A 24,597-nucleotide genomic window follows, 5' to 3' on the forward strand; every position below is an offset into this window, starting at 1 on the left:
CGCTCTAATTAGTGCTCTATCGCCATTCCTCTCTTCAACCCAGTGCACCCCCATCCCAGGAACATGCTGTACTTGTATTTTATCCCCATCTTCTTCCTGTGCGTCACCCGTGGACCCAGGCAGCCTGCAGGCTCCCTGCAGAGTTTAATGGAGTGTGTCAGCATCAGGGCTGGCGGATGTGCTCAACTCGGCTCAGCTGGACTGCCAGCATTAAAAAACTTACTTTGTGATTATTGTCGGAGCGAGGCTTCAGCTCACAGGAGGTCTGTGCTCATGAGTATTTTGTCACATTGGATCCATACATGGCAGGATGCCAGCGGTAAAACAGTTAGGATAGGAACCCGGGTAAGAAAGACAATAGACATTGACTAGAAACAGAATTACTACTTTATAGTTTGGCAGAAATGAACTAGTATCAAGGGGGAAAATGTATAAATGGGGAAGACACGCCACAGTTAAGAATCAACAAGGGGAAAAGTCAAGCCAAGCAAAGGAACCATTTATTCATAGCAGACAAAGACACAGGGAGACACCGAGAGAATCACATAAAACAGGAGAAATACAGTGGAAGAATAATGTGCTCCTTGAAGACAGAGAGGCAGTAGGGACATTTACAAAGGAGAGAAAGAGAGCCTAGGCAGAAGTGAAAGGAAAAGAGAGAAATTAGTGTGAAAATTCAGCAAGTGATGTGTTCTTTGAGTTTTTTTCTCTTCGTCCCACCCCCACCCCCTTTCTGTCTCTCTCTAAATGGTCGTGATGTGGCCTGTATCTGCCAGCAAAAAGGAACTCAATTTGGGACAATTTACTCGGCAGTCCCAGCACTGATGCACCTCGGGGACAAAGAATAGAGCGAATGAAAGTGGAGGAAGATAGAATCGGTAAGGCACACACACAAAACGTGCACCTTACACACAATTGCAGCCGAGTAGATTTCACTTAGTTAGCTCTAACTCTCCCAGGCGGTCAATACGATTGAGTTCATAAAGCTTGGAAATGAAAGGCCCAGGATGAGGTTAAATAACCTGTGTGCTTTGTGATTTTGGTACACAAAACCCACATACAAAACTGGATGCACTGGAATTATGTTGAGCAAATGGTTAAACGCGTGAATATGATTAACCACATTTCTATAAATGTCTTGATCTTGTTAAAAACTGCTTTCCCACTCCATCTTACCGCATTGGTTGCTTTGTTGCTCCGTGACATATTTTATTGTATCGGGAAGTGAGTGATCCGATTTTAAACATAGTACTGCAAATGCCAACACTGACAAGAAGCTTGTTGGATCCCTTCGTACTGAGTGTTGGAAATTTGTTCGTATGGGGACAAGGTTACCTGAATTGCATAGCAATTTTTAATAAGAGACAGCAGGGGGCGCCCTGACAGAGAAATGACTGACAACTGCTGCTGCAAGCATTTGTATTTCAACTGTACTAATAAACAACCAGTGCCATATTATATGATTCCCCTCACATGTTGGAGTCTGGAGACAGAATCAAGCCAAAGGTGTTTTTTTAATGACCTGATTGGGATTGTCTGTAACACAGCGGGAAATAGATTTGTATCTCCAGCAAATCAGTGTCATTAGTTACTTAGACATGACTGTGATACATTTGCATGGCCACCTTTAGATAAACTCACACCATCACTTTAGTACTGATTTTACACAGCATGTATATGCAAATGACAATTCATTTGGACAGCTGTTGTTTTAATCAGTGTCTAGTGTTGATTAGCAAGACACGAAAAAAAATGGAGTCATGTGACAAATAGCTGAAAGTTATTTACTCCTCCTGTGAATTACTTTTGTCTCCTATTGCCATCTTCCACTAAGTTACTTCTACTTCTGGCAGTGCACAATACAGCCACTTGCAGGGCTTATGTTACCTTGGAAACCGTCACCCTCTGAGACATCCCATGACAGCACAGGGTGAGAGGAAAATTGGGAGGAAAAGGTCAAAGCTTTGGCCTTGTCCTTTGTCCAGGGTCAACCATAGCGCTGGCCTCTCCTCAACACACACATACATCTGTGCAAGCACACAAACATGCATGCAAAATGCATTAAATCAGAAGAGTGCCATTTTCAGGGATGCAGAACAACAAATGATTCGAAAAGGCACAAAAAAGTTTTAGATCAATGTCCTTTCCGGTAGAACATTTCTTTATTGCCTTTTCTCTTTTGCTCATCGCAAGTTGCTTCTTTGGGAATATGGTTCATCTCTGCAACATGGTCGGCGTTTGTGGTGACATGAGCTCGTCATACGTGACAATCTGGAAGCTGAGCATCGACTAAATTTTACGATACCACTGGCCCCACGTTTATGGGCACAGGAACTGTAATGCTATTTTGGTCAATTTGATCGAGGTGCAGTCAGACAAATTCTGAGCTCTGTGATGTATAGTGTATGCTGTATGTCGTCGAATCACTGTAGAAAATAAGTAAATGTTTTTATTAACGGTTTCAAACATTTACATTCATATCAAACTTTTATTGCTAACATTCGTAAAAAAAAAAAAAAGCCCACCCTGACGTTGTCCAACCTGTCAGCAAACTCAAGTTAAGTTATTTAAAGGTCAAGCGTTAAAGTCCTTTTGGAATTGTTTCTCACTGTCAACCTAAGAAAATATGAAAAAGCTCTGACAAAGCTTTGCACAGCTCATATGCAGCAAGCTATACAACAGCCCACTACAGCAAACACATAATCGAGGTCCACCGTGATTTCTCAGAGGAGGCGGAGGTTTTGCCACCGTGTAATCCCGATTGATCTAGCCTGCAGTCAGCAAGGCAACAACGTGCTGTCATAATAATCACACTGCTAATGACATAATTAGCAAGATGGTGGAAAACAGCTCAATAAAAACATATAGGCCCCCGATTATAACTCACAGACGAGACCGCAATACATACATCGTACTCAGTAGGCCTACTGAATGAATAGCAAAGCAAATAAACTGACATTTATATACATAATAACAAAGACAAGCCTGATTTATGAAAGATTTTGCGTGCAATTTGGTTTTGCGCGCAAATATCCGTGAAAGCGAGTCCACTAAATGGCCACAAACATACAGTACTATCAAGTCTATCAACACAGACACTTCCTATTCAATTGTGTTTTTTTTACCCACAATGCCACACGCTCCAACAGTGGCAGAGGACACAACACAAAACACACAAAGTTTCTTTTTCCTTTTTTTAACCTCACAAGGCAAAAAAGATCAAACATGTAAGGTACTTGCCTCAATGTCTCGTGAGATAGAAAACTCGCCAAAAATTATGTGCACCGGCGCAGCAGGCTTTAATTACAGCCTTGCCATTTCTGCCTGTTCTGAGCACCTCCCTCGCCCTTAGCTCTCAATGACCAAAGATTTGCAAATCGCATTTCATCAGATAGATAGATAGATAGATAGATAGATAGATAGATAGATAGATAGATAGATAGATAGATAGATAGATAGATAGATAGATAGATAGATAGATAGATAGATAGATAGATAGATAGATAGATAGATAGATAGATAGATAGATAGATAGATAGATAGATAGATAGATAGATAGATAGATCGATCGATCCGATATCTATCTATCGATGGATGTTCACTTACATTCTTATACCTACTACATCAAATGTTTAGGAAAAACATCGTGTACTGCAATAATAAAAAACTGCAAACATCCACACAAATTATGCAGATGTCACAAATAAAGTGATTGGTCAGTTTTCCAATTTAAAATCGAGTAGTAATTTAAACTTATTGGCAAACGGCACTCAGTCAGCCAAGGGTGCAGTGATGGAACCATGACATGAACTACCTGACGTTCATAGCCATTTAAGTGAAAGAAAAACATCCCTCCGATCTATTTACTTTGTTGTATTTGTTATGTTGAGTTAGTGCGACATTTCAATGTTGCATGAAATCAAGTGGTGAGCCAGGGAGCTTTTCAGATGCACTCGCTTTAACATTCTTGTGTCTCTTTTCCATCTATGTACTCTCATGTCTACACAGGGCTCAAATAACGTAAATTTTTCCCTTCAATGTTACCTTACTGCAGTATTTGTGTGCTTTTCCCCCACCCCCTTTTCTTCTCTCATTTTGCTATTTCTCTAAAGACTCCAGTCACATCCCCAATCCCGCGGCCCTATAAGGAGCTTTCACGCTTTTTGGTTTGCTTTAGATGTTTAATACCCCCTCTCTTTTGTGTCAGAGAGCTGGAGAGGCGTTAAGAAGCGCTGATAAACCCCACTTAGATCCTTTCCTGGCCCGTCACCCCGGCCTGCCGGGCCGCTTTAGCAGGGAACTGATCTGTGACGGCCTGCCACTCAAACTGAGCACTTCTGAAGGCTGACACAATGGAGTGAGCAACACCAGAGGGCCAAGGGGTGGGCAGAGAGAAGGGGAGGGAAGGGGAGGCCAAGAGGTGCCCTGAAAGAAGGCGAGAGGAGGGGCCAGAGTGTATCTCAGCGTTATCGTTCTCCTCTCTTTCACTTCATGCATTTTCTCTCTCCTCACTGCTGAAGAACTCTCATTTCTCTATTTTTTTCTATCTTGGTTATCATTCGCTCTACATCTTCTTTGTACACTCACACATGCACAAAACCTTTCTCTTCCCCCCCCCCCCCCCCCCCCCCTGTGTGGCAGCTGTGGATGAACTAACAAATGATGGTGGAGGTGATTTGGGGTCCAGATATGGATCAGCAGTGGTAGGGTGAATCATGAGGTGCATTCTCTCCTACATGTCAAAATGGCAGTTATGGTCTAAGCCAAAAGGACCATGAGAAAGGACAGCGTTGTGATTGACAGTTGAGGTGCAGGAAAAAAAGGTGTAGGCGTGTGGCCACTGACACTGCCATCGCCACCGCTTTCCCAGGAGGCAGTGGGTGGGTAGCGAAGCCCAAAATGTCAGCGCAGATATCTCTGCAACTTGGCTCCTATCACGCTGCTGCAGCTGCCTTCAAGACTCCGTAGTCACTCATTCATGGAGAGACATGGGCATGCAATGCACACATGCAAACATTTCTCTTTGTTTCCTCCTGACCTTGCTCAATCACTCATACCCTCTCCAGAGAAGCGACACACACAGGGATACACACACTTTTGTGTGGAATGTGTAAATTGCAGTATAATATATAATATATTAATAATATAATATATAATAGTTTGTGTACAGGTTTGTTTTTTCTCATGTTTCTAATTATGTGCCCATGGCAGGATTCGCTGTGAGAACGGTCATTATAACTCATTAGGGCCTTCTTGGTTAAATAAAGGTTAGATCAAATAAAATATTGTTTTGCACGTTTGTGTATGTGTGAATGTGTGTTGCGTGTTTGGGTGTGTGTGGCAGAGGAGGAGGAGGGGGGGGGTCGGCGTTGTTGTTTTTGTGTGTGGGTGCACCCATGCTGTCTATATGTCACAGCTGGATGATGAATGTGCTGACAGTGGAGGGGTCAGTGTCATAGACAGTGTGGTCAATTGCCCCTCACCCGCTGAGTCTAACCTTGAGGGACACTCCCTAAGCAGTCTCTGTCTGCCATTAAGACACACACGCACGCACACACACACGCACACACGCACACAATCCCCAGTGGGTTTGTGCTATTAGTAGCCGTCAGGCCTTGGTTTGGCATAGAGCGATTAGCTTCCTATCATGTGTATTGATCAGTGTGTCCTGGTCGCTCCTCCAGAGCAACTAGAGGTCTTTTTACAGAATACACACACACAGGCACGCAGGTACATGCACGCACACACACAGACAGACCCCCCCCCCCCCCCCCCACACACACACACACACACAATCAAATCACAGGTCTACCACTGCTTGATTTGGTCGCTGCGACAATGCAAGTTGCACTTAACAGTAAACAGTGAAACTAAAATTCTCAGTCAGCGTTGTTATCAAATATTTAAATGACTATTGGCTCTACTGCCACTTTGCTGCAAAGTTTACCGGAAAAAATCAGTCGGTCTATCCCAGACTACTTTGGGTAAGAGGTAGGGCACACCCTGGTTGTCACCCGGGCAGGTTGATTAATGGGAAAAAAATTAAAAGATTCAAGATAATCAAGTGCATTCACATTTGATTCCCCCCACCCCTAATCAGCAAATCAAAAATTTCCATTTGATTACATTTGGGTATCTGTACACATATCCTGTTTCCCTGTTAGGGGTCTGGCTGTTGCAATGCAGAGCGCCAGGTATTTTGGACTGCATTTTCTAAGAGATAAAAATAAATGTGGAAGGATGTCGAGTGGGCACAAAAACACTTTAAGTATGGAAAAGACTGTTGCTATCTCTCAAATGACATTTATTGCTAACCTCATCACATGTAATTTAGGCATAAGAATGCATTAGCATCAAACCATGCACAATGGTCTTAAATTGCTGCAAGTGTGTGTGTACATGTGTGTGCATGCGTGTGTGCATATCTCGTCTATTTGATCGACTGCACCCTTCTTCCAAAGTTCCAACCCCTTATCGGATCAAAGTGCATGCATCAACCTAGGCAAGAATATGTGTGTGTCTCTGTTGTGTTATGGAGAAGTGTTAGTTAGATGAGTGTCTTTCATTGATTTTTACCCAGACAATGAAACTGTGTCACAAACAACATGAGACTATTCTTTGACGCAATGAACTCTCTATTTAATAGTTTACTATTTTATGCTTGTGGTTAAGCGTAGTAAGAGACAAAATTGGTGTCAGTATGCAGCAGTCCTCTAATACTGGGCAGGGAGGCACGGTACCATGCCGGGGTGGAGGGGGAAGTGTTGTGACCCTGGACAACCTGTAGTAGCATTGTGAATTATTCTATTGAATGAGTGAATCTTATGTGTGAACGCAGAGTTGAATCATTTAATGAACTGATTTGTTCCGTTTTCAGTTCAGTTCAGGTCAGCCGCAAGCTTGCGCCCCATGAGAAACTTTGCCACAAATGATGGGGCTGTGAATCCCACTAATTACAACAACTACATTAAGCAGAATGGCTAGATGTATTTTGAATCATTTTTATTTATTAATTATATTTCAAATCAGCTGATTGCACGGTACCTTATACTGTAAGTCAATAAGATCATTCACTGAGTTGTGTGGTTCGTAATAATAATTGAAAAAGAAGAGCACTAAGCATCAACCTCAGGTCCTGGTTTGAGAACTGGACTACAATTGTTATGCGTATCCTTGCATATGGACAAGAGCCACATCCATTAAAAATACCAATTGGGAATTGCTATTAACACACCTTGTGGAACAACCCCCAAATCAATACAAGCCTAAAGAAAAAATACATTTGTTCTCTGTTGATTGAAAATTGACATTTGTGCGAATGTAGAAAATGTGTCAGAAGTCAACAAAGACAAAATGTAAACATAATCAGAGGTTAGAAGCCACAGCAATGAATTCCTGTGCTAATCACTAAGAGAACTATAAGGTAAGTATAATTACAGAATGGGCTTCAGATCGTTACTTCACTAGTCAGGGTTTTAAAATATTTCAATGGCCTGGCCACAAGAAGTCAGATATAAAGCATCGCAATTCCTTGAACCAAGAATCTTCTCAGAATATTTAACATTAGAAACACATGGGTTAGCAGAAGTAGGGGTGATGGGGTTGGGGTGGGGGTCAGAGGGGGCCATACCGCAATAAATGCCATAAGCCATATTTTACCCCCACCAATATTGAATGACTTTTGCCTTAGCAAGTATGACATTCTCAAGTCACTTTAATGAAACAGTTTTGAAGTCATTACATACATGTGTTTATTTTATACATTATGCGAGCTTGTGTATTTAATAGCATAGCAAATTGATCTGCATCAAGAATCAATCATAGACGGAGGATCCAGTCTCTCTTTTTTATTTATTCAATCAATATCCCATGTCCTGTGCTGTGTCATGTTGAGCTTCATTGTCTATTTAGTCAGTTGTGTCACCTCAATACCTTTATTTTGTCTTTTAGTAAATAAACACTGTTTTTTTTTATTTTTATTATTCAGGCTCTTGCCTCTCCTGCTTCCCTGTGCATGGGTCCATCAAGTTCTGCCTCGACACCAGCACGCCTAAAACCCCAAACCACCCAATCGTGACAGACTAGTGTGTCCCAAAAATAATGATATGATAATACAATGCTAATGATATGATAAAATGGAGGGAGTGTGGAAGCACAGGAGGCGTTTCACCATTGTCCAGAGACCACAGACCTCGTTTCTGTTGTCAAGAGTTCAAGACATGGACATAAAAACATGTGCACACACACACGGCCACGTGACGGCTCTGTGTGGTTGTAGGGTCCCAAAGGAGATGACTGATAGGCAGTTTGAAGAGACTAATAGTGACCAGACCATCACCTTAAATAACCTGCTGTGGTCCTTGTAGAGAGAAGCCTATTTACCAAGCTTTTTGGGGAATTCTCCACTTTCCTTTTCTGATCTTGTCCACATAGTGAGGGATGTTTCTCTGACAGGCCGGACAGACAGGTTTTCATGTGTGACTGGAGAGGAAGACACAAGAGAATCCCAGTTTGATCAGCCTTGCCAAAACACAGACTCACAACAGTGTTACAACAATGGGTTAAGTTTTACCCTCAGCACAATGTTGATATTTACCGCGAGCAGCACTACCTCTAGAACATATTGTTTCCTCACATAGAGTGGCGTCACTTCAATAAATCAAATCAGTCGCTCAGACAGGCGGACAGACAGATAGACAGATGTGGATGGAGGGATGTGTGGATAAATGGATGGACAACATATTGTATAATTTCTCAAGAATAATAAATATTGCCCCCAAAAGACTATAAGGCTCATTCCTTAATTTCTTTCAGTAGAGAATAAGTCATGTTAAGCTCATGGCCAAAGTGCAGTGCCATGCTACTCAAAAGAAAGAAATGGTCAAGTGACTTTTATAAGTTTTACTTGATTGAGGTACACTGTATAATATTATGCGTGATGGCATCGCACTTACTAAGTTAGACATCAGCGACAATCCTTTTACCCATCCTGGATGTGGTTTTTGTTTGTCGTTCAGTCGTAAATGTTTGTGTGTTTCACATCTTTACATATGTGCGTCATCTCTGTTGTTGCTGTTTGGACGATTTGGCGGGCCGAATTCGGCTCCTGGGCCGTCAGTTGATGACGACTGTGTCGTGGTTTGTTCTGATTTACTGTGCATACTGTGCATATAAATGCTTGCATGGGAGACTTCAGTTTCCTCACTATGTGTCGAGAACCAACTTGAGTCTGTATAAGGTTACAAATGTGTGTAGAATGTGTGTTCACATTCCCCAGGGCTGGATCTGTGGCGGACGCTCGCGAACTAGCTGCTTTCATGCATCTTTATTCTGCCGCAATACAAAGCAGCGCTGCTCCCTCGTTGTAACCTTGTGAAACACACACATACGCGCCCATATTCACACACTGTACCCCCTACTGAGCTGCTCTTTTGCAATCGTGCTATTTCTTCCTCTCTTTTCTTCTTTTTTCATCACGACAACAACAGTCTCTTGAAACATTCCTTTTGAATATAACACTAGGGTGCTTGTTTCAGAGTGTATGGGCTGTTGCTGATATTTTATGTTGGACAGATTATTATCTGGGTTTGGTCTTTCTGCAGCCACTTGTATGTTTGATCTTTGTATGCTGACAATCAAGCCCCCCTCACACACATACCCAAAAAATTACTGGAAAAAAGAAAATCTATTGTTGTTCATCCTTAGCCTGGCAAGCTGGTCATTTACTACATTTCCATGCAGTCAATCTTTGAGTTAAGGTCAAAAGTTTGATCTCGGAAACATTCCGAATGACTCGTTTACATGACAGTTACACGTGCATTTAAATAACACGATTCCAACGGCAAAGCACGGACATTGTAATCCAAATACATATATGTCATTTCCGCTTTTTACTTCCTACCATCCATCCATCCATCCATCCATCCATCCATCCATCCATCCATCCATCCATCCATACCACTTGTCAGGGTTAGTGAATATACGTATGTAAACAATCATTGTCCTGCAAATGTGTTCAGAAAACAGAGAGCATTCACAATCTTATAATAATAAAACTTAAATAAAAAATCTTCAGAGCTAATGCAGAAACTTGTACTTGCAGACTACTTAGTAATAGGCTGTTTGTTTGTCACCAGTGAGTTTGATGAAAGTATGTTTAGCGTGACAATGCTGCCCTAAGCAGAAACCTAAGCCCTGAAAAGCGGGAGTGAATGTATTTCTGTGTGCCCCCTCCGTCCCCAACACCATCAACACACTGCTCATCTTCGAGTCAGTCACGGCACAATGAGAATTCATTTCAGTCTGATTGTTGGAATATCTGGCAACCAGGGAAATGAGAAAGTGTCATCTTATGGGCTCATTCATCAAGAACTAATTGAAGTCTCACTATTCTGAAGTGCTGATAGAACTGCAGTTGGTGTGCTTTGTTTTGATATGTGTGCATTTATGCGCTCTTGCGAGATGCCTCTGATTCAGCAATGTGTGCACTGAAGTGGACTCAGAAAATGTCATGTGCTATACCAAGTGTAGCAGTATACAGTGAATTTATGTTGCAATGTGAATCCAAGTGTTCAGAAACAAACATTTCAGAAAGAGTGACGTGTGATAAGCAAGGAAAGCACTCATCAGGGATGGATACTAGATTTTTTTTCTCTAAAAATAGGGGTGGGGCGGTGGGCTCAGAAAATCATTTCTAATTTTAGATATCAAATAAAATGCTGGAGGGGCTTAACTATACTATAACTTCACTCTAGATAGCTCCGGTGTAGTGCCATCCGTGGCACCCATCATTAGAACATGTAATGTCAGTCCATCTGGCTCTTTCTCATGACTGGGCTTCTATTGCCCGAGGCATTCCTGAAGCAAGCCGTTCCCGGGGCTATCATCTTGATCTACAGTATTGTTGGATGCCTTTTGTTTCCTCCTGGATAGTGCCAATGCAGTCACTAGTCCACGGCCCCCTTCTTTCCACTTTGTGGTTGCCACTGGATGACATAATGTTTATCCAGATCCAGTACCTACTATGTATATGTGACAAATGCAAAATCTCTGTTGCAATTCATATTTATATGCAACATAGCCAAAGATGTACTCTTTCTGGACTTGTATCGTTAACATTACGTTTGAGGTCATGGGGCTTATAGTCAAGCCAGATGCTCTACTTATTACTTTTTGAGTATCTGAAGCCTTTATGATTATGAGCAAAGCACATTTACTCTGATACAGTCACATAACAGCAGAAAAAAAAAAAAAGACTCGGGAAGATTACAAATGTGTAGACATCTAAAATGTGATTACAAGGTGTGACAGTTATTGTACAGAGCATTAGATAACTCTTAAAAGATGGGACTCCAACAACAAAAACAAACATTAGAAACCCTCGAGGGATTGGCTGTAGGATGAGGGTTATGTATCCATGCATTTACAATTTACAGACAATAATAATTAGTTAATTTAATTTTCCTAAGAAGCAGAACCATACTGCTTTGGCTGTAATGGAGCTGCAGTTTATGGAAGAGATCGACAAGTGATTATGTATCCCAGGGTGCGTAATCCTCTCTGGAACGTGTGGGAGTTTTTCTTCTCTCCAATTACAGTATTAGTTCTTTACTCAGTAGCGCTCTTCTTCAGAGACATTTTTTGTCCCTCAAAAGCATTACAATGTTGTGATGAGGCAGGAGTCTATTGGTAGAATGGAATGAGAATTTACTAATGGCTTCCGTGCTATCCTATCCCTCACTTTTCCCTTATTTGTTTGTGCTCTCACTGGTTTTAAGCAGTCAGGTGGACAAACTGTAAGCAATGTATAATAAAAAAAATAGGGCATCAATCAAAAGGATTTGTGAGGTGGTAAAAGTTCTATCCACCCCAGTGCCAAGATGTCCGTGCAGTCAACGGTATCATCCAATCCAAAACACAGACAAGACCACCTCTCACTTCCCTACACCATTCCACCTTGGGCCGGATAGCAGAGGACTTATATTGATCGCCACTCAAGTCACTGTCATCACATGTCAGCAGTAGGCAGTCAAATAGGGGACAAACATTTGACTTCTACAACAGGGGGAAATGATTGATGAATGGATGGAGAAGAGTTGAAGAATGAATGTTTACACCAAGAAGAGTGAGAAGTGTGATTGATAATTAAAGGAACTGATGTCTATAATGCATGAATGTTTTGGAGCAGAAATTTGAATAACCTTCAGTTCAGCTTGTTTTTACGACACCCCGTGGCATTTTTTTCCATCATAATAATTACTGGCTAAGAAAGTAAGCAATGTGAAGGCAGGCCTCTGTGGAAATAAAGGAAGCACAATACTGTAGATGCAGAACCGGTTTTGTTGACATATTTATCTTTTAATGTAAGAGGAGTTATAAACCACTTTATGGCTGATTATGTTTTCTCACACCACCCCTATGAGAAATAGCCTTTTGTGCTGTGCTTTTCCAGCTCATTCACTTAATGAGCGACAGTACATTCATGCATCCATCTCGGCTTTAATGCTTGCTGGTCTGTGTCCTTCAAAGGAAAAAAAAAAAAAAAAAAACACAACATTGTGGGTCAATTTAAATAATTGTGGGATAGGCAGTAATTTTTGCAATTTAAGTACAAAAGACGAGCTGCCTAAAATGTTACATATTTTATTTTTTCGTACTGTAATTTCCGAATTATAAGAACATCACAATCTATACCTGAATATAAGCTGCATTAGCTAAAATTCGCGGAAAATTATTTTCTTCAATTTTGTTCATCTATAAACCGCACCAGACTATAAATCGTAGGTGTTTTAAATAAAATGTCCACATTTTTTATTACCTGAATTACCAAACAAATATTTTTTCAAAATAAAAAAATAAAAATCATGAAAAATCCATAGTCAAGCAGCACTGAACTATAAACCACACAATTCAAAGCTTGTGCAAAAGGTTGCGGCCTATAGTCCGGAAATTACAGTAATTATTACATGTTACCAACTATGCGTTGGATATATACAAAAAGTCCTGTTAAGTAAACAGTAAGAAATTAAAGAGAAATAAATTTCTCTCTCAAGTGTCTTCATCCAATTGCGAGTGTTCTCTAATAAAATGTAGACACTAAATGGTGTCAGGTAATTCACCAGTATGCTAATCAAGCTTTCCTGGCTTCTTGGATGTTTGCAGATCGGTAGGTTTTCATTCAAAGATGTTTTTATTTCATATGGGAATCCAAACCTTCATGACAAATGTTTGTGGATGGTCAAAAACCCTAACAGCAGGCATCTTCAAGGTCTTTCTGATTTTTGCTATTTGGCAGCAAAGAAGCCAGCAGTGGCAGCTCGCCAATAGAGGCGCACTCACCACACATAACATTCTCATGAATAAGGCAGAAAATAAATAAATAAAATAAAATTATGAATTAAAATATTGCTGAATATGTACATTTTTAAAATGACAAGGACAACTATTAATTCTTTGAACTTGTGTTATTAATTTCTATGGTCTGATTTGGAGTCGCAAATAAAAAAGAAGTCTTTACCCGTTGATTCTTGTTAAAAATTGTCGATGCACAGTGGCTCCGCTTCATACAAAAGATAGGGGCATGTTGGGGGGAAGCCCTACTAGGTGCCAGAGCTGAATGCAGCTGGATTTACATTCCATCAGCCATGGGGTCAACATCATATCCATCTGTTATTCAGTGTACCTGATTAACAGGTCAAGATTGGATTGAGACACAAGAATGAGGATGAGAAATCAAATAATTCTGCAAAGTCACTTTAAGATAATACATTTTGTAGATGTATTGTGATCAAAATCTAAAATCAAGAGCGGTCTTAATGAATGGAAGTAGATGCTTGACAACAACCGTGATGCAAAGTCGTGACATTTAATTGAGGTCAAGAAAGCCCATCATATTTTCACATTAATATATATAGATACAGATATAGATAGATAGATAGATAGATAGATAGATAGATAGATAGATAGATAGATAGATAGATAGATAGATAGATAGATAGATAGATAGATAGATAGATAGATAGATAGATAGATAGATAGATAGATAGATAGATAGATAGATAGATAGATAGATAGATAGATAGATAGATAGATAGATAGATAGATAGATAGATAGATAGATAGATAGATAGATAGATAGATAGATAGATAGATAGATAGATAGATAGATAGATAGATATCGGATCAATCGATGGATTTTAGAACAAATATGTATACATTTCATTTCAATTAAGCCTTTTATCTGGCTATGATTGCAAAGATTTTACATACATACTTATATCAGTTTCTCTAAATATGTGTGTTTGTGTGCTCATGGCATGTGCGCATCCATGCAGACTTACTCCTGGCTGCAGTCCAATGATTGCCATAAGCCTGCATGCACATGTATGTTTGGTGCGGGCTGCTTGGTAGAGATGACACTGGCCGGCCATCTAAAAGTGTGTCTGACAGGGGGAGCGACAGAGTCAGCGCTTTTCTCCCCTCCCTCTTCGCCCCCCGCTGTTCAATCCATCCAGCTGCTGTCACCACAGGGGAGCAGACAATCTATCAAGGCATCGGGATGCATTCTCCTCACCTGCGCCGTGCCTTTAATGAACAGCCAACATGATCCCGACTGACAAGCAGGAAATGGATGTAATAAAGATTGTTTCTGCATGCTCTTTGCATCCCTGATAAATCACCTCGCTGTGCAACAGATTTGGGAGCTTCATGGAAATTTGATTTCACACTGTAAGGGGGAGGATGAAGAGAGCAGTGGGGGGAAAAAAGAGCTGCAGGGTCACTCAATTTTATTTCCCTTTTCTCTCCAGTGGAGCAGTGGAGCGAAGGGTGTGGGGGTTGAAGGGGAGTGAAGGAGGAATGGTATTTTATTATTTCTTTCGTTCACTAGCTTGTTTTTTATCCTCCAAATGCTCGGTTAAGCCCAGAACACAGTCATGTGTCTGTAAGTCGACAAACAATAATAACATATCATTCACATAAATGTCCCCTACTTGGATTCAACCAACCATAGCAGAATGTATGGTGAAAATGCCAATGCAACATATCAACACTTTCAAGTTCAGCTGGATATGATTCTCAGTCAACCTCAATGTGTTTGAGTCATAGGAATGGCTGTACCACACATATATCTTGTATAATCATGGCGAAGATCGGAGACCCGGCAGAAAAGCACACTTTTGGAGCGAGGGGGAAACAGACTGCAATTAACAATGCAATTAGTTTTTTCTTTAAGATTGCTAGCCTTGCTTTCAACAAAAGATTAAATTATGCCTGAAAACAGTTGATGAAACATCCGCCAATTCACTATGTCTTCTTCCCCCCCATGCTATCACAGATGTTTTCTATTTAAATGCGGGGACAGATTAACACGTGAGCTTCATTCACACTGCATCATATGAACACACACACACATACACACACACCCTAAAAATATGTACGTTGAGGCTAATAGTGCACTGCTGCCAAAAACACTGTAGCCACGCTACATTGTAGAGTGAGGTGTTGGAGAAAAATAAGGGGGTGAACACAAGAGAATAATGATTACAGTTGGAGGAAAATAATAGTGGAGGAGTGGGAAAGAATACACGTGGAATGGAAGAGAGAAGAAAGCCCGATTGTGATAGCGAAAGGACCAGCGAGGATCAAGTACGATGGGGGGCATGCAGATATGGGGGTTGGTGGGTAATTTATGATTTAATCTAATGCAGTCTGGACCTGCTGTAAGTCACGCAGGCCTCAGATGGTAAAGTGACGGCAGAGTGGGAGGGGTGGGGAGCAGAAAACGAGAGCGAGAGACATTAACCTTTCCTTGAAGCAAGTGTGCATGAGGCTGTTTTATCTGACCATCATCCACCTTGTAAACCTTTTCTCCTCTCCACCTCTTCTGGTCTTTGCTTTCACTTCACCATCTGCCACTGTTGTTATTGGCACACTTTGTGGCATGCAATAATTAGTTACTTTGAGTGGCTGATCTACATGCAATTTGAGAGACATATAGTTTGAATGCGTTGGTTGAAGCACATCTGTTGTATGAGCATGCATGTGGGAAAAATAAAATGAAAACTTTCTCCCAAGGAAAGCACCGTCACAACGACAACGGCTTTCCGACTATTTGAAGGAAAGCTCAATTATAGTATAGTTCAACAATGTCTGCAATAGTTGGAAGAGGGTGCCCATGCAGTGCCTACTGTTGGCAGCTATGATGTAACCAGGATTGTTGTCATCTTGTAGAAATTTCATATACTGTATGTGTTAAAAAACATTATTTAGACTAAACTGCATAATTATGCAATGCCACCTATGTACAGCTATGTTGTCAAATTACTGCAGTCAAACATACATGTAAGTAACACTTTGTTTTTCCAGAGATGTATTTGGACAGATTTTTTATTATTAATGGGGCTCTGAAGACAATAAAAAGTAACATTCATTAATATCACAAATTGACAGTCATTTTCAGACTCTTTTTTGCCCTCCTGTGTGAAAAACAAACCCATAAAAACAAATACCCCGGATTCTTGATCTTTCAAGAAAAATACATCCCTGAATGAGTTTTAAGAGTATGTAGCCTTTGGGCCAGAAAAATATATTCTCGAAATCTGGTATTTCTCTTTACTCATTGTCCATGTAGCAAGCTTATGAACAAACACAGTCAAGGTGTCTTTGATGAACAACACCCAAGTACTAATTGCGGCTCCACTTTGTGCTTTTGAACCGTAACCGGCTATTCTAATTGACTGGGAAAGCTTTCAATTTGTGCTTCTGCATGTCTGTGCTCTGAACAAAATGTTGCCAGAGTATTACCAGTGTGAAGAATACGAGTGCATCCTCTCTGGATATTTTTCTCCGGGTGACACACATTTGTCAGTAGATTCCTTCCTTCTAAAAGAATAGCACCAGACAGATCAATGACAATGTGAGGGAACTAATGAACCACATCTGTTGGCTGCACCAGCGCCTTCTACTGGAGGGTAACTCTTGCGTCTGCAATCATCATCCCTCTCATGAGAACCATTTGCTTGGATAAATATTGGTTTTGCGTTGGCCCTTGTAATGGCACACTGTGCAGGCGGCATAGCCCCTAAGTGACGCTGTCTGTCACACCGATGGCAGGCCGGCGGGGGAGTCAACGGCACATTGTTGGGTCTCTACAATGCTCATTTGAATTTGCTCGTCCCCAATCATGGCTCTACACTCAGTGACTACACACTTCCACACTCACTCCACTTCCACACACTACTCCCACTACCTGTTTGGGTGCTGGCTCTCTCATTTGCATTAAATAAGATGGAAATGGAGCCCTTATTTATGCCAACAGAAATGGAGTGTGTTATTAAGGGCACTATTGTGCAAAAGAGACTATGGCAGTAAGCATATATTACAGGGGCTATTTCTGGAGTGGCTGGAGTCACACAGAGGCTAATGCTTTACTGGTCCATGATGACTTCAGTCTCGGCGCCAACACTCTGCGCTACTTGTTTATGGACGTTTTATATGCAGTTGTGTGTATCTTTGCTGATGTTTGTCTACCGGTGCATTGTGCTTGTGTTAATTATTGTTTAAATGCCATCCTTATTAGTATGACTGTGGTTTCAGAGGTGGTGAAATTTACCTGGATTCAAATCTTTGGCTTTGGTGTTTTGTTCCCTGAGCAGTTGTTTTCATGTGTCCTTCAGCACAACCTTGAACTCAGAGTTTCATGCACAGCAGCTATGCCACCAAGGATGAGTAAATATGCAAATTAATAAATATCTGGGTGAACAATTGACTAAGACATAGTTTTGGAAAGCGTGTTCAGAACTGCCATGGTAAATAGATTTGTAAATACCAAGATACCTTTCAATGCAGACCCAGAGCTACTATTAGATCACTTTGACAAAATGTTTTACTGTATATTATGCAGTCTATGTCCATGAAGTGAGAGGGATTTTAGAGGTGGCTTTGTTTATGAGTGTCCGCTTTGTTTTTTGCAGCTGTTGTTTTGGTTTTAGGCCTTACCAGAGATTATTAGCATGTGAGAATAGTTGCCAGGGACCTGTTCTCATCAATCCTCCTGAAGGGTTGCCACATTTAGGACTCAATGTTAATACAAGAGTCATAACAAAGATGTTAGATTAACTGGGGAATCCTGCTCTCCTAAAGCTACATTGGTGTGAATAGTATTGTAGCCTCTCAGTCAAACGATACGTCATTTGTCTGATAGCTTCCGTTTTCCCCATCCAGGCAAACGCATTATGTTATGAAAAATTTCCTTCAACGCTGCACCTAACCAATGGACTGTGTTACTGGCTTCATACAGCATTTTTCATTCGTATAGTTATTATGTCTGTGTTCACAAACATTTAACAGAAAAACAAACAATCGACACAATGAAAATGGGAACGTGGAGTGCGCTGTTGTTGTGATACGACACATCAAATAAGCTTATATCAAGTCCAGTGTGATCCCATAACTTCTCCGATCAACATAAGGTCAAACTGAGGTCAGGCGTTATTGATTTGTTCCCAAGCTTTGTGGCAGTATTTCTCTCCACGAATAGGGTATGGTGCTAAATTTGCATTTGACACAAACTTCAACAACAACAAAAAAAGATATGTACCTGACACACTAGGTTGTGATTTTTCTATAACACTTATCCCCATGAGGCATGCTGAACAGGTCGCCAGCCAATCACGGATACAAGTATGAATAACTATAATATAAATCTAATATTAGTGTCTGACCGTGCTACAGCTGGTGTCCATCACCCAACAGACATGTGTCTCAAAAAGTTTTATATTCTGGTTAGATAAAGATACAGATTGACTGATTGACACAGCAGTCCTACTTCCCTAAACCAGACAAGGGAAAACTGTGTTACTCACAATGCATGAGGTCACAGTGTAACATGCATAAGGCCCATTGCCTGTACGTCTTACCTCCATTGTTGTGGTCCATCTTGTTCCTAGCGAATCGAATGAAATATTCAACACAACTAACAAAAGTTAAAGTCTGGATTTATCAACATTGACTGTAAGCATGTGGAGGTTTATTATTGGAATATGGAGAACAGAAGATAACAATCTGTGGATATTGAAACTAAACCACCAAATGTTGGTGTGCCCGTATTAGTGTGTACTTGTCTTTGCTGGCACGCAGTGATGGATCGCAGCAGTTGTTGGTTTACCTTGCCTCGTGATTTCCTGTGCGTGCATGTAACAAGTGGAGTTTGGCAGGATTAATGAGCATGCAGCTTGCTGAACGGGTGTTTGGATCTGTGAAGCAGTCCATCATGGCCTGATGCCGAGGCTGGCTATGCACTCACATCCACGCAAACATGCAAACACACACACACACACACACACGCACACACACACATACACACACGGGGCTCTTTGCTGCTAACCACTTACACGTGCTTCTAATTGCAAATGCTTAGCCCTGTCCTTTTCAGCCGCATCCCAAATGCAAGACACATGCATTAAATGTCGACATCTCTCATAGTTTAAAGTTGTTTGACCCTGCAGCTTGTAGGAAGCAAATTGTGATAGGCCTACTGAATATTTGTGTGTGACAGACATTATGGAAGAATTTGTCAACTTATTACCTCATTTACTTACAATTTTTTTCCCCCCAACCCTTAATACGACACACCAAAACCACTCTGAGACTGTGTGTGTGTGTGTTTGGAGAGGCAACACACACGCTTTCAATAATTTCCAAATGGAGCCTTTATCATAAACCAATAAGCAGCCTAAACTATTTCCATCAATAAATACAATTCATCAGCTTTCACATCTTGGCACAGCTTACAGTATAGCTGACGTGTTCATGTACATTTATCTGTGTGTCTATTAAGGAGCGTTATTAAGTTTTAGATGTCTATGTTTTCACCTATTATGAATAGGGTATGTGTTTTAATTTTTGTTTTGTGTGTGCGTGCATGTGTGTGTGGGCCTGAGTGTGTGTGTGGCCGGAAAAGACGCTGGGAGAGAGATATACAGAAGGGTAGAGCAGAAATCAAATCACTTAATTGCTGCATTTTTCATCTCCATCTTTTGTTCCGTGGCGGCCGGCGAGAAACTCGAGCTGTGATTCATGAAGGCGAGGGAGGCCTGTGAGCAGCACCATCCCTCATCGGCACCCGGCCGCTTGGGTACCCAAAGCACCCACACAATTACAGTGATTAATATGAGTTGTTTTGGTTGTTTGTTTGTTTTTTTCCATTCTTTGACTTCACTACCATCATGTGGTTTCATTGGGAATGGGGGTGGTGTTTAATGCCGCACAGAGTTGTCAAAAATAAACAATTTACCATTCCAAGCTCATTCCTCCTTCCTAATTTTCACCGAGTGGGACTTTAGTCCACTGAGAGTGGGAGAGAGGGAATGCATGGAAGGAGGGAGGGAGGGAGGGAGGGTGAGAGTCAGCTAGAGATGAGATAAATATAGGGAGAGAAGGAAGGATGTGTTCATAGATATTCCTAGGAGATGAAGGATATCGGCATGTAAAGCGAGAGTGCAGATGTTGAGAAAGCGTAACGAACACAAAGGAGGAACAAGATGAGATTCTGAGACATATGCTACAACAGAGAAAGAGAACAAGCCTTAAACTAGTAGAAAGCTGGATAAGGAAAAGGGACATGTTCGGTGTCAGTCTTCCACCAACTTTCCTAGTCTGTGCTTTTTACACATTGACGTTTCTTTTTAATAGAAGGTATGCTATTATACAAGTGTGTGTATATTATACATACTCCTATGACTGGCTGTTGGCCGCAACAAAAGAGGAGGAGATAAAACCAGAGTAAAGTGTTAAAAGAAACTGTTTATTCACAAAATAAGAAACAAACAGTGTCAAGTTAAGGGTAACGCAAGTACTAAATGTGCAAAAGGAAATAATTGATTGATCGATCCGTCCGTCCGTCCGTCCATCCATCCATCCATCCATCCATCCATCCATCCATCCATCCATCCATCCATCCATCCATCCATCCATCCAACCATCCATCCATCCATCCATCCATCCATCCATCCATCCATCCATCCATCCATCCATCCAGTACGAGTATTGATTATTGTATTACCTATACATACGTGTATATAAGATATCTGTACTTTGAGTATAAGCAGTAATTATCTGTACATGGATCACAACAGGCAGTTAATGAGGAAGACTTCAGTTCACCCATGGCCTCAGGGCACACCATGATCAGTGTGTACTTGATGTGTATGGGTGAATAGACTGGAGCTGGATTTTAAATATTTATCTCAAGGTCAAAGTGACAAAGCTTTTTGATATTCATGCAGGGTTCTGTACCCTCTGCCTGGCGCTGAAGCACTCGCTGCGCTGCTGCTTTTCTCACTGGGTCATTATGTCTGCTTCACTTTCTTTTTCTTACTGGGATGTGTTGGCGCAATATTGAACCTGACTGCGTGCGCTCAGAGGCACACAACCAGTGCAGTCATTAAAAGGTGGTAACATGTAGAGTGGTAGAACCAATGAAAATAATTTTCACCTGTGAGACTGATTTCTCACATATGGTGGAACCTCAGTTACAATCTGTGATGCTGGTCGTTCGAGCTTGTTAGTAGATATTTTCTTAGACATTGTTTAATTGGAATCAATTGAAGTACACTCACTTGCATAAAAAAGCTATTTTAAATCCTGATTAACTATATTGGATGAAGCATTTCAACATCCTAAACTGCCTTACGACAACAAAAAATGATTTCACTGCCATTATGGCAATCTAAAAAACATAGAATGACAAAGTTATGCAAAAGACGCAAACAAACTGGCTTCACTAGAAATTTGGATGATGACTTGTGTTTGGATTCCAAACTACTAACTTTGAAGGTCCCATTGTACATTGCTGTCCAGATGACATAATCCCACCACAACTGTTTCACAAGATCAATGTTTGGATGTCGGAAAGATCAAACCAAAAATGAGGCCAGTGAAAGTTAAACATCTCGTATCTTCATTGAGCTCCCATTGTTGACAAGTTAGTAGTTTGACCGTAGCTGCCAACATCTAGTCAGCTCAGTCTGTGACAGGTGGTGATTGTATTTGTCTGAAGTTTGGAAAATGTTATTGTTTATTTTGTTGGTTCTTTACAGGAGAGGACAATCTGGTTATGTTGCATCTTCGGTCACAGTTTACCCATCAGATCAAGTTCAAGGAGAGTACAACTGAACTGAATTGAAAAGATAAGTCAATACTGAAAGTAATTGAGCCTTCTCCTCATGAGAGGAGTGATTGTACTGTATTGTCTTGCTCATCAACTAAAACAAAATACATATGCATTATTGTGACTCCTGATCACACTTTGTATTTGCTCCTTTTAGGGACAATGTGTTTCAATAAAGCATGTGGAGCAGGATAATTATGACTGCAAATGACCTCAACGCTAATGTCGGGACTTTAATGTTCCACTACCGCGCCGCATTTAAAGGGAATAAAAGGGTCAGTATTTGACCATAATTGAAGTCGGCTGGTACCACTGGACAGCAACGCAGATCTCGCAGATCTGCCGGCCTGTGCTGTATCCACTCTGAGATACACTACACGCAATACTAGATGTACCCCAGTCATGAAGATATGTAGAGATTCTGTGTTATCCCACATCTAAGCATGTGACCAAATCAGGCTTAAACCACCTCTCAAATTTCTCACAGATCTCAGACAAAAACCTAAAACTAAAGATTAACTTGAACAGGTACTTCAACATTTTCTTGATTTTGCAAAACAGCATAAAATGGAAAATTCTAATCATATTATTATGGGGTTTTAGTACTTAGCTTATTCAGCTTCTCTAACATAGGAACATAGTTTGCCTAGTATGTAATTGCCACAAGCTTGGTGTTTGCCTTAAATTCACTTGTGTCACGCCCACATGCTGAAATCCATGGTAATAATTAAAATAATTATCGCCTTCATTTTGTACAATGGAGCATGTTCATTTTCCCTGTTTCGAAGTTCAAATATGTGTTTTGTCAGCCTGGCCATTTGGGTCAGTATAACATCCCAGCTCTGATATGCGCAGCACTCATCTATGTAACTGACTGCTCGGCTCCCAGATAATTACACTATGAGCTTGACGTAGTATGAGTGTCTTGAAAGTGTGTGGGTGTGTGTGTGTGTGCGCGTGCGTGTGTGTGTGTGTGAGGGGGGGGATTATCTGCAGAAACATGTCATTTCCACTGCTCCTGTCCTTCTGGTAGACAGATACAATATTAAGAGCTACAAATCGGAGTGTGAGTTGAGAGGAGACGTTGAGTAGGTGTGGGGATGGGGAGATGAGGCGAGAGAAGGTAGAGAGATGACAGTAATAATAGCACATAGACAATTGTCAGGGAGGGAGACAGCAGCAATTGTGTGCAGTAGGAGAAGTCATGTCAAACGACAAGGTAGAGACAAAACGAATATCAGATAAATCTAGGTAAATGTCAGAAAAAGAAGAATCCAGTAGTGCTGTTTTATCTCGGTCATATTATGAATGAGTTCACCTGATGTTTTTATGATATGCTCAGTTATATTTAGTATTTTATATAATGTAAAGCACTGAATGTCTTCAATTATTTTTCAGGTTGCTGGTAAAAATAAAAATACAGTAGTACCTCAAGGGTCAGTGAAAAACAATTATAACGGAACATTTTCAGGAATTTATAAGCAACTGATTTAGCAGAAACACTGCAACAACATAGACAACATTACTCTCAATCATATGTTTTTCCTCTGGGCAGAATGACTATTTATTATTGCGTCACTGATGATCTGTCTGTCTGTCTGTCTTATACAGCCCCAGGTAACCAATGTGGGAACACCAGAAAGAGCAGCACATTGACCATTTGATTGATGCAATATGACTGTCACGTCAACTAACAGAAGCAGAGATCATTCAAACAAAATATCCACGAGATCTCCCTCCAGACCTGCAGAGGGCAGAAAAAAAAAAACAGCCAAATCACTGTTCATCAATTTTCCTGTCAGATGCCAGGCATGGCCATATTGCCTACAGATTAGTATAAAAGATGGCAAACAAAAGAGGCAAAGCCTCTTAGTGGAAGAAAGAAAACCTAAACAGAGAAAGCAAAGAAAAAAACAAAACAAAGAGACTCCTCTGTTCCTGATCACACGCAACTGGTAGGAAATAGACTTGAATGCTTAATTTGTTTGAAGATGTTTGGTTTGTTTGAAATGTTTGGTTTGTTTGAAATGTTTAGTTTGAGGTACAAACTGCGTTTATCTTAACTTTGAGTGGCTCAATTGATTTGTAGTTTGCTGGATTCCGGTAAGTACATGTATGCACTTACCGGTCTAGTTGAACTTAAAGCAATGTTTTCAACCTGCCTAATCAGCTTCTGATTAATTGTGCAATAAACTGCAAAAAGAAAAAAAAAAGAGGAAGATCCGAGTAGTTCTTGCCTTCTAAGGCCCTTTTTTAAGTTGGGGCAAAGAACTCAGGAAGATCAGGACAACTTGACAATGACAATAGATTTTTTTAGTCATACTTTTGAATACATTTTTAAATCCAATTTGTTGTATTTGTTTTAATACTGTATATTTTTTTCATCAAATTATGGAACAATATTTTTCCAGATTAAAATACATGTTGCA

The 24,597-nt window shown here is 40.7% G+C and overlaps 1 long non-coding RNA gene across 1 annotated transcript; it reads left to right on the top strand.

Annotated features, from left to right (window-relative positions):
* The first annotated feature begins 741 nt into the window (after nucleotides 1–741).
* On the top strand, nucleotides 742–23,978 carry LOC133160411 (uncharacterized). The gene is made up of 2 exons (XR_009715879.1): nucleotides 742–878; nucleotides 22,098–23,978. It is a non-coding gene; the product is annotated as an uncharacterized LOC133160411 (long non-coding RNA).
* Nucleotides 23,979–24,597: the final 619 nt, after the last annotated feature.

The sequence above is a fragment of the Syngnathus typhle genome, linkage group LG10 (assembly GCF_033458585.1).
Source record: "Syngnathus typhle isolate RoL2023-S1 ecotype Sweden linkage group LG10, RoL_Styp_1.0, whole genome shotgun sequence".
Lineage (NCBI taxonomy): Eukaryota > Metazoa > Chordata > Actinopteri > Syngnathiformes > Syngnathidae > Syngnathus > Syngnathus typhle.